Source organism: Cervus elaphus, chromosome 25 (genome assembly GCF_910594005.1).
Source record: "Cervus elaphus chromosome 25, mCerEla1.1, whole genome shotgun sequence".
In the NCBI taxonomy this organism is placed as follows: Eukaryota; Metazoa; Chordata; class Mammalia; order Artiodactyla; family Cervidae; genus Cervus; species Cervus elaphus.
The window spans coordinates 33734988-33743923 of record NC_057839.1 but is presented as its reverse complement, the minus strand read 5'-3'; the positions used below and the strand labels follow the sequence as shown (position 1 = coordinate 33743923).

The following is an 8936-nucleotide window of genomic DNA, read 5'->3' as shown; positions in this document are numbered from 1 at the left end:
CTTGTAGGTCAAAAGGGGAATGATGCTAAGTGATGATAACCACCCTTAGGCCTCCTCAGTAGGATTCATCTTGGCTAAGAGAAGTGTGGCCATACATGGAAGGATCCTCTGATATACCACATATGGACTCTGAACCAGACAAATAAGAATGATTGACCAGAGAAAACCCAGAAGAAATGCCCCATGTAAGTGTTTAAAACTGCCACCAGAGTGCAGACTCTCTGAGTCCATCCATGTGTCTTTCCACACGTACCATACTCTTTTCCATCCTAATAAGCACTTTATTTGTTTCATTCCTTTCAGTCTTTGTGGGAATTCTTTTCTGCAAAGCTGGAGCGCCAGGGCCTTGTCACTGACCACTGGTATAGAGGCTAGGATCTGGTGTGCTAACCACCACAACCCAACCTGAATCTCTGTTTCAACTCGCTACATGCCAAGGCCACCTGAGATCCATTCTACTGTTCTGCTGGTGAGCAGATCCAGGTTTGGTTTCATAATAATACTCCTCTGGTTTTATTTTCTCTTATCCACCAGATTAATCTTGTTATTCTCATAGCCTCTTTGTCACTCTAACCCCATCACAAAGTTTCTTCTACTCCATTCCTTGATGTAGCAGCCTTTTCCCTGTGATATATTCCTATGAATTCCCATGAAAACAGTACCCCTTGCTCTCTACCTCCTTTCCACGGAAATATGAGATCAAATCAGTCAGTCCTAAAGGAAATCAACCCTGAATATTCATTGGAGGGACTGATGCTGAAGCTGAAGTTCCAATCTTTTGGTCATTTTGATATAAAGGGCTGACTCACTGGAAAAGACCCTGATGCTGGGAAAGATTGAAGGCAGGAGGAGAAGGTGGTGACAGAGGATGAGATGGTTGGATGGCATCACAAAACGTGAATCTGAGCAAACTCTGGGAGACAGGGAAGGACAGGGAAGCCTGGTGTGCTGCAGTCCATGGGGTCACAAGTCGGACATGACCGAGGGACTGAACGATAACAATGCTGCATAGATCAACTAGCACTGATATGAAATCATCCCAAACAGCGATCATCTATTTGCTCAAATGTCTGAGTGTTAGTCAAGGATTAACTGATTCAGGCTGGGTTCAGCAGAACAGCACTGCTCAACTCTGGGTCTGGCCAGCTCATATCTCTTCTGTATGTGTTTTTGGCCTGGGACCTAGAATTGAGGGAAATGCTATCCAGAGTGGAGGATTCCTCTTCAGTGACAGAGGGCTAGCCCCGCCCTCAAAGCACTTTTTAAGCTTCTGTTGTAACACATTTGCTAACCTGCCAAGGTAAATCATGGAATCATGTCCAAGGTCAAGGGGAAGGGAACACACTCTGCTTTTGCAAGATGAGCTGCCGCATCACCAGGCAAAGGTCATGTCTGCAGGGAAGAGTCAGAATTGGGGCCAGCAATTCAGCATTCCATGGATGATCCAAGTGGACTCCAGTTCTGGCACCGCTTCTCCCACCCCACCCCTTCTGTGGACACAGGAAAGGGGTTAAGACTCACAGTCACTGACCTCGGTCTATGGCCTGGAGGAAGTAGTCTCGGTGGCAAGTGGAAGCAGATGGAAACCAAAAACAAAGACAAGAACACTGTGAACATCCCCAAATCTTGTCCTTATCTCATAGAGCTCCAGCTAGAGTTGGCCATTTGTCTCCATAGTTTCTGTACCTGAGGATTCAACTAATATTTTGAGGATCAGAAATATTTGGAAAAATAATTCCAGAAAGTTTAAAGAGCACAACTTGAATTTGCCATACACTGGCAACTATTTAATAACATTTACATCGTAGTATAGGGAATCTATGTAGTATTTAATGTCTATGGGAGGATGTGCGTAGGTCATATGCAAATATTACAGCATTTTATATAAAGGACTTGAGAATCCATGAATTTTGGTACTCATAGGAGTCTTGGACCCAATCCACCGTCCCCCCACCAGTCCCACTCCCAGGCAAAAGGATACCAGGAGACAACTATACTTTATCCTTTCCTGGATATCCTTTCCTGGACTGGGATTTCTCCCCAGTCCAATTGAAATAAATGAAACAGAAGCTATTTCCTTGGTGTAAAACAAATAATGCATGTGACTAAAAGACCGGGACACATTATTTTGACGCCCAATTAGAATATTTTGTAATCCCACGAACAAGATAGTCATATTTGACCTGTCTTCAGTGTGACCCTCAGAGCCCAAAGGTGTTGCTCACCTGTGCTCAGGGGCAGGCGATTTGTGCACTTTTGCTCTGACCTTGTTTCTGCTGCCTTGTTGCTGCCTCAGCCACAATGTCGCATGTGAAGTTGCTGCCCTAAGGGGCACAGACACTCTCTGTTCTATTAGTAACAGCTCCCACCTCACCACTCAGGCCTTGTGAAGACATTGTTCTTCCTTTAGTTATTTTTTCTAAAGCACAAAACTGTTGATTAGTCGCTAAGTCGTATCTGACTCTTTGCAACCCTATGGACTGCAACCCACCAGGCTCCTCTGTCCATGGGATTCTCCAGGCAAGAATACTGGAGTGGGTTACCATGCCCTCCTCCAGGGGATCTTCCCCACCCAGGGATCGAACCCAAGTCTCCTGCTTGGCAGGTGGATTGTTTACCACTGAGCCACCGGGGAAGCCTGCACCTGACAGATCTTCCCGCAATTCTTCACGACATGATTGAGGTCAGGTTATAATGCTCAAGTGCTAGGAGTCAGAAAGTGAAAGTCAAGTTGGAGAGAATGCCTTCACCCTCAAAGATTTTTCTCACTTAAACCAAAATGCTGTCTTCTCAAAAAACAACAAATAGGGGCTTCCCTGGTGGTTCAGTGGTTAAGAATCTGCCTTGTAATGCAGGGAACATGGGTTCAACACCCTGCTGAGGGAACTAAGATCTCACATGCCTCGAGTCAACAAAGCCCATAAGCTGCAATTGGGGAACACGCGTACCATAACAAAAGATCCCAGAAAGGTCCCGCATGCTGCAACTAAGACCAGATGCAGCCAAATTCTTTAATTAATTAATTTTAAAAAAGAAATGAACAAATAGTTCCTGAGTACCTCTTATGTAGCCAGCACAGTGCTTTACATTAAACCCTCACACCAATTTTTTAAATGACTTCTATTAACATAAATTTATTATCAAACCGAAGTCTGAAGTCAGTCTCACTAGGCAAAATTCCAGGTGTCTGCAGGTCTGCATTCCTTCTGGAAGCACCAGAGAAACATTTCCTTTCTTGCCTTTCCAGCTTCTAGAGGCTGCTCACTTTCATGGATGGTGGTCCTCTCCATCTTCTAAGGCAGCCGTGGTGGCTTAGAATTTCTCACAGCACACAATCCTTCTCAGAGATAGATTATTCTTCTGTTATCACATCGCCTTCTGTGACTCCACAACAGCAATCTTTAGAGGCTGGTTTTACCATGTCCATTTGTAAATAAACAAACCAACATTCTGTGTTGTTATTCAGTCACTAAGTCATGTCTGATTATTTGCAACCCCATTTACTGCAACAAGCCAGACTTCTCTGTCCTTCGCTATCTCCTGGACTTTGCTCAAACTCGTGTCCATTGAGTCAGTCCATCCAACCATCTCATCCACTGTCATCCCCTTCTCCTCATGCTTTCAACCTTCCCCATCATCAGGGTCTTTGCCAATGAATCATCTCTTCACATCAGGTGGCCAACGTATTGGAGCTTCAGCTTCAGCATCAGTCCTTCAGTGACTATTCAGGCATGTCTGACCAAAACAACCCAGTGCTTTTTCTACTACATAATTCTACACAAACAAACAAGCAAAAACAAATGTCAGCATTAGCTTTTTAAAAAATTATATTCATTTTGCCCAAGTTTTTCTGTAGAAGTTTCTTTAGGTAAAAAACTGTCCTGGGGACTTCCCTGGTGGTCCTGTGGCTAGGACATGGCACTCCCAATGCAAAGGACCCAGGTTTGACCTCTGGTCAGGAAACTAGATCCCACATACTGCAACTAAGAGCTTGCATGCTGCAACAAGTATATCCTGCATGACACAACAAAGACAGAAGATCCCACATGCTGCAGCTAAGACACGGCACAGCCAAATTAAAAAAAAAAACAAAACTGTCCTACTTCCTTTAAAGTACAGTTCAATTTATAAAAATAAAATTGAATAATGACATTTGGGGGAATATTTGATTTATAAAATAACAGATTCACATATAGTTTCCAAGTTTTGTATGTTTTTAAAATAGCAATTACTAACACCACAAAACTCATGTATGATTATTAAAACTAATATCTATTTGAATTATTTACATAGCTCTCATCATGAGTATACTAGCTCCAAAAAACATATAATATCTGCTCTACCTTCAATATCTCTGATTTCTCAGTCTGAAAGATGGGGAAATTGGCCTGATTTTGAGATTTGGTTTGGGGAACTAGAAATGTCAAGTTTCCACTTTAACCCCTGGAAAGTAACTTGAGCCCATTTTGGATCATGGAGCTGTTTCTAACAATAACAACAACAAAAATTGATGTGTTTATGTTGCAGGAAAGAGAGTGTGGCTACACAGGATGGTTATGTCCCAGGTCTCAGGTGAGTCCCTGGGACTGCCACCAAGTGTGGGTTCTTGGCTTCATGCAGGAAAGAATTCAAGACTGAGCCATAGTAAAGAGAAAGAAGGCTTATTCTGGGAGATATGCACTCCATAGACAGAGTGTGCACCATCTCAGAAGGCGAGAGACCCCAGGGTAGGGGGTTGTCAGTTTTTATAGCTCTAGGTAATTTCATAGGCTTATAGGTGGGACAATTATTCCAGCAAGAGGATTATTCTGGCTAAGGTGGCTCAGATGGTAAAGAATCTGCCTGCAATGCGGGAGACCCAGGTTCAGCCCTTGGGTCAGAAAGATCCCCTGGAGAAGGGAATGGCTACCCACTCCAGTATTCTTGCCTGGAGAATCCTTTGGAAGAGGAGACTGGTGGGCTACAGTCCATGGCGTCACAAAGAGTCAGACACCACTGAGCGACTAACACTTTTCACTTTGTACTTTGGAGAAGGGATGGGAATTTCTGGGAATTGGGCCCCACCCACGTTTTGGCCTTTTACGGTGGCCTCAGAACATGGTCATGGCATGTTGAGGTGTTACAGTGAGGATATATGAGGTTCAAGATCTAGTGGAAGTCAACTTGTCCACCATCCTGGATCTAGTTCATCCTAACGAGTTGATGTTGTGTCCTTGGGCTAAGTCATTCTTTTATTTATTTTTTTTAAGTCATTCTTTTAAAGGTTATGTCCTCCTCCCTACTTGTCTCATTTATTTAATATGATAGGTTGCACCCTGTTGAAATAAACCTTGTTCAGACCTGTCCTTTTGGGGAATCAGAACCTTTCAATTGGTCACCTGTGATCTACAAGATTTAGATATCTGAAATAATATCTTATGCAGCCAGCAAAACTTGCTCCACTGAATTGGAATGTAAATACAGTTACATTTCTTTTATGCTTCCAATCAACTGATTGCAAATCAATTTACCTTTATTCCTTCTCAAGGCCACTCTATCTCTTCTATTTGAATAATCTAAGAATTCAATTCAAACAAGGCACGCCTGCTTTCCAAACACCAGGTAGAGAGACTAGCATCTATAATTGGTGTGGCTGCTAGGGTGTTGTCAATGGATTCTGGGTCCTTTATTAGTATATTTTATGCTCAGCTACTCACCAAGCATCTGCTATATACCAGTCGCTGCACCGGACACCAAGGACATAACTGGGAACACACTAGACCTGGCTTCCATTCTCATGAGACTTTCTCAATACTGTGGTCCAGAGGATGACAGCCTTACTGAACCAAACCACAGACCAGAGTAGGGAGATGCTCTGTGTTTTACTCCATAGTTGCGGCTCTCCTGGGTCACACATGGGCTCAGATACTATGCCAAAGTGGCCAGGCCCTGAGAGCTTTGATTGTCAACTACACACTGAGGTAAAAAGGATATACTTTGCACCCAAACATGGAGCCCTTGGTATCAAGCCTGAGTCATCAGATGAGAAGAATCCTGTGGCTCAGATGAGGTTCCCTCAGTGGCAACTGGTGATACGTCTGCCAGCAGACCTTGAGAAATTACTTTGACATTAACTCTCATTCCAGCATTTATTAGAGTGTAGGTTTCCTCTGGTCTCCTTCTGCAAATTGTATACTCATTCCCCAGAATTTTACATTGATCAGTGGAAGAAACTGCTGCTAAGCCATAAAGTGTGTGCCTGCTAAGTCCCTTCAGTCATGTCCAATTCTGTGCGACCCCATGTACTATAACCCACCAGATTCCTCTGTCCATGGGATTCTCCAGGCAAGAATACTGGAGTTGGTTGCAGGGCCCTCCTCCAGGGAATCTTCCCCACCCAGGAATCGAACCTGTGTCTTTTATGTCTCCTGCATTGGCAGGCAGGTTCTTTACCACTAGCGCCATCTGGGAAGCCCAATAAAGGGGAGTGAGAGCCCTTATTGTGATCTTTGCCTACGCCCACTGATCTTACATTCATGCAGCAAATGAAAGCCACTCAGGAAACCCTCTGCAGAACCACTGAGACTAGCATATCATTATCCCAAGGTGACTTTCTGTCTGCCTAAAAAGAAACGGGCTAAAATCACTGAAACCATAACAGCATTGTTTTATCTGTCTTCATCTTTGGGGAGAGGGGGAGAGAGGAAAGTTTCTTTGCTCATCTCCAGAGAATTCTTACTTATAGGCTTCATTTTTTAATAAGAATTGTGGGTTTGTTTTTTTTTTTTACTAAGATATAATCAACAAAAAGTGTTATATTAGTTTTAGGTGTACAGAGACGACAGTTTGACCCACATATATACTGTAAATGATTAACAAGCATCATCACACATAGTTACAATCTCTTTTTTCTTGTGAGGAGAACTTTCAGGATATACTTTCTCAGCAAATTTCAAATAGACAATAAAGTATTGTTCGCTATAGTCACCATGCTATATATTACATCCTCAGGACTTACTTATCTTATAATTGGAAGCTTGTAGCTAGCTTTTGATCACCTTCACCCATTTTGCGCACTGCCCCTCTTCTGCCTCTGCTGCTGCTGCTGCTGCTAAATCGCTTCAGTCGTGTCTGACTCTGTGCAACCCCATAGACGACAGCCCACCAGGCTCCGCTGTCCCTGGGATTCTCCAAGCAAGAACACTGGAGTCGGTAGCCATTTCCTTCTTGAAAAGTGAAAGTGAAGTCGCTCAGTCATGTCTGACTCATAGCAACCCCATGGACTGCAGCCTACCAGGCTCCTCCTTCCATGGGATTTTCTGGAGTGGGGTACCACTGCCTTCTCCGCTTCTGCCTCTGGCAACCAGCAATTTGCTCTCTGTTTCTACAAATTTTGGAGATTTTTTAGGTTCCATATCTAAGAGATCATATTTGATTATTTTTTAACTCAAGCAACAACTGACCAAAGTGATGCCCTGTGGGCAGAAGTGAGGAGTCAAGAAAGAAAGGATGATATTGCAAAAAAGAAAGTGGGCACAAGAGGAGGCTTATGTCCCACGTCTGAGGTGAGTCCCTGGGACGGCTGCCAAGTGTGGGTTCTGGATTTCATGCAGGAAAGAACTCAAGGTTGAGCCATGGTAAAGAGAAAGGTTTATTCAGGGAGATACACACTCCACAGACAGGGTGTGGGCCATCTCAGAAGGCGAGAGACTCCAAGGAAAGGGTTGTCAGTTTTAATAGGGCTGGATAATTTCATAGGCTAATGAATTGGAGGAGTATTCAAGCTATTTTTGGGGAAGGGGGTGGGGATTTCTGAGAACTGGGCCCAGCCCACTTTTTGGCCTTTTATGGTCAACCTTGGAGCTGTCACAGCACCTTGTGGGTATGCTCTTTAGATGTTACGATGGGCATATGCTGAGGCTCAAAGTCTAGTGAAAGTCAATTCATCACTATCTTGGACCTAGTTGGTTTAACCAGTTTATGTCCTATCCTCAACAGCTGTCATTCCTCTAAAGGTTGTGCCCTGCCCGCTTCCTGTCTCAGTAGTAGTTTTCCACAAAAGCAAAGTGTGTGTGTGTCCGTGTGTGTGTGTCCACACGCACGTGTGTGCATGTGCCGTGTATTGTGTAGGGTGTTTTATATATATATGTATATATATATACACACACACACACACAATACATATATATGTATTTATGGCATTGTGTTCTCTATATGAAATTTTGGTTGCCCATCACTTTGTTAACCTATAAAGTTTAGAAATGGGCATTTCTGATGTCTTCCATACAAATCTTTAAGTCCCCATTCAGAACTGAGGCTGAAATGAGCTGAAGTTGAACAGTTATCAGTGAGGCTGGCATGCTGAGATCTGCTGGCCAGGGTTCGGGATACGGTGGGTGTGGTGAAATACATCAGGCGTCAGCACTAGACAGAATCCTCAGCTAGATTCCCGGCTTCAGCATTTAATAGGTTCAGCTTTGGGGAAGTTGCTTAGTCTCTTTGAGCCTGGATCTCCTCTTTTGAAATACATGGGGGAAAAAAATCAAATTTTCAGAGTTATTGTGAGAACTAAATATAACAACATTTCTGGTACAATAGGTAATATTGAAAATAAGACTAATTACCAGTGCAGTTTGGAGGCATAAGTTAGCTCTCTGCTGCCTAAGATTTTTGCAAACTATAATGTGTCTAAAGCTACTGGTCACCCTAACATCCATCTTCCCATTCTTCCTCTAATAGGAGTTTTAGTGGGGCATGTGACCACCAGCAAGGAATGTATGTCCTTTTTCTTTTTAAAAAAATAATTGTATTTATTTTTGGCTGTTCTGGGTCTTTGTTGAGAATGCAGGCTTTTCTCTAGCTGAGGTGAGCGGGGGCTACTCTCTAATTGTGGAACACAGGCTTCTCATTGCGGTGGCTTCTCTTGTTGTGGAGCGCAGGCTGAAGGTCACGGAGGC

General features: G+C 43.5%; 1 protein-coding gene across 2 annotated transcripts in view; it reads right to left on the bottom strand.

Moving 5' to 3' along the window:
* Positions 1 to 3065: 3065 nt before the first annotated feature.
* The window catches only part of CCL28 (C-C motif chemokine ligand 28), a 32787-nt gene continuing 26916 nt past the window's right edge, over positions 3066 to 8936 (bottom strand). For both annotated transcript variants that reach the window (XR_006337866.1, XM_043887829.1), the window contains one exon: positions 3066 to 3774. The gene's annotated coding sequence lies outside the window, so the exon portion shown is untranslated. The remainder of the gene's footprint in view (positions 3775 to 8936) is intronic.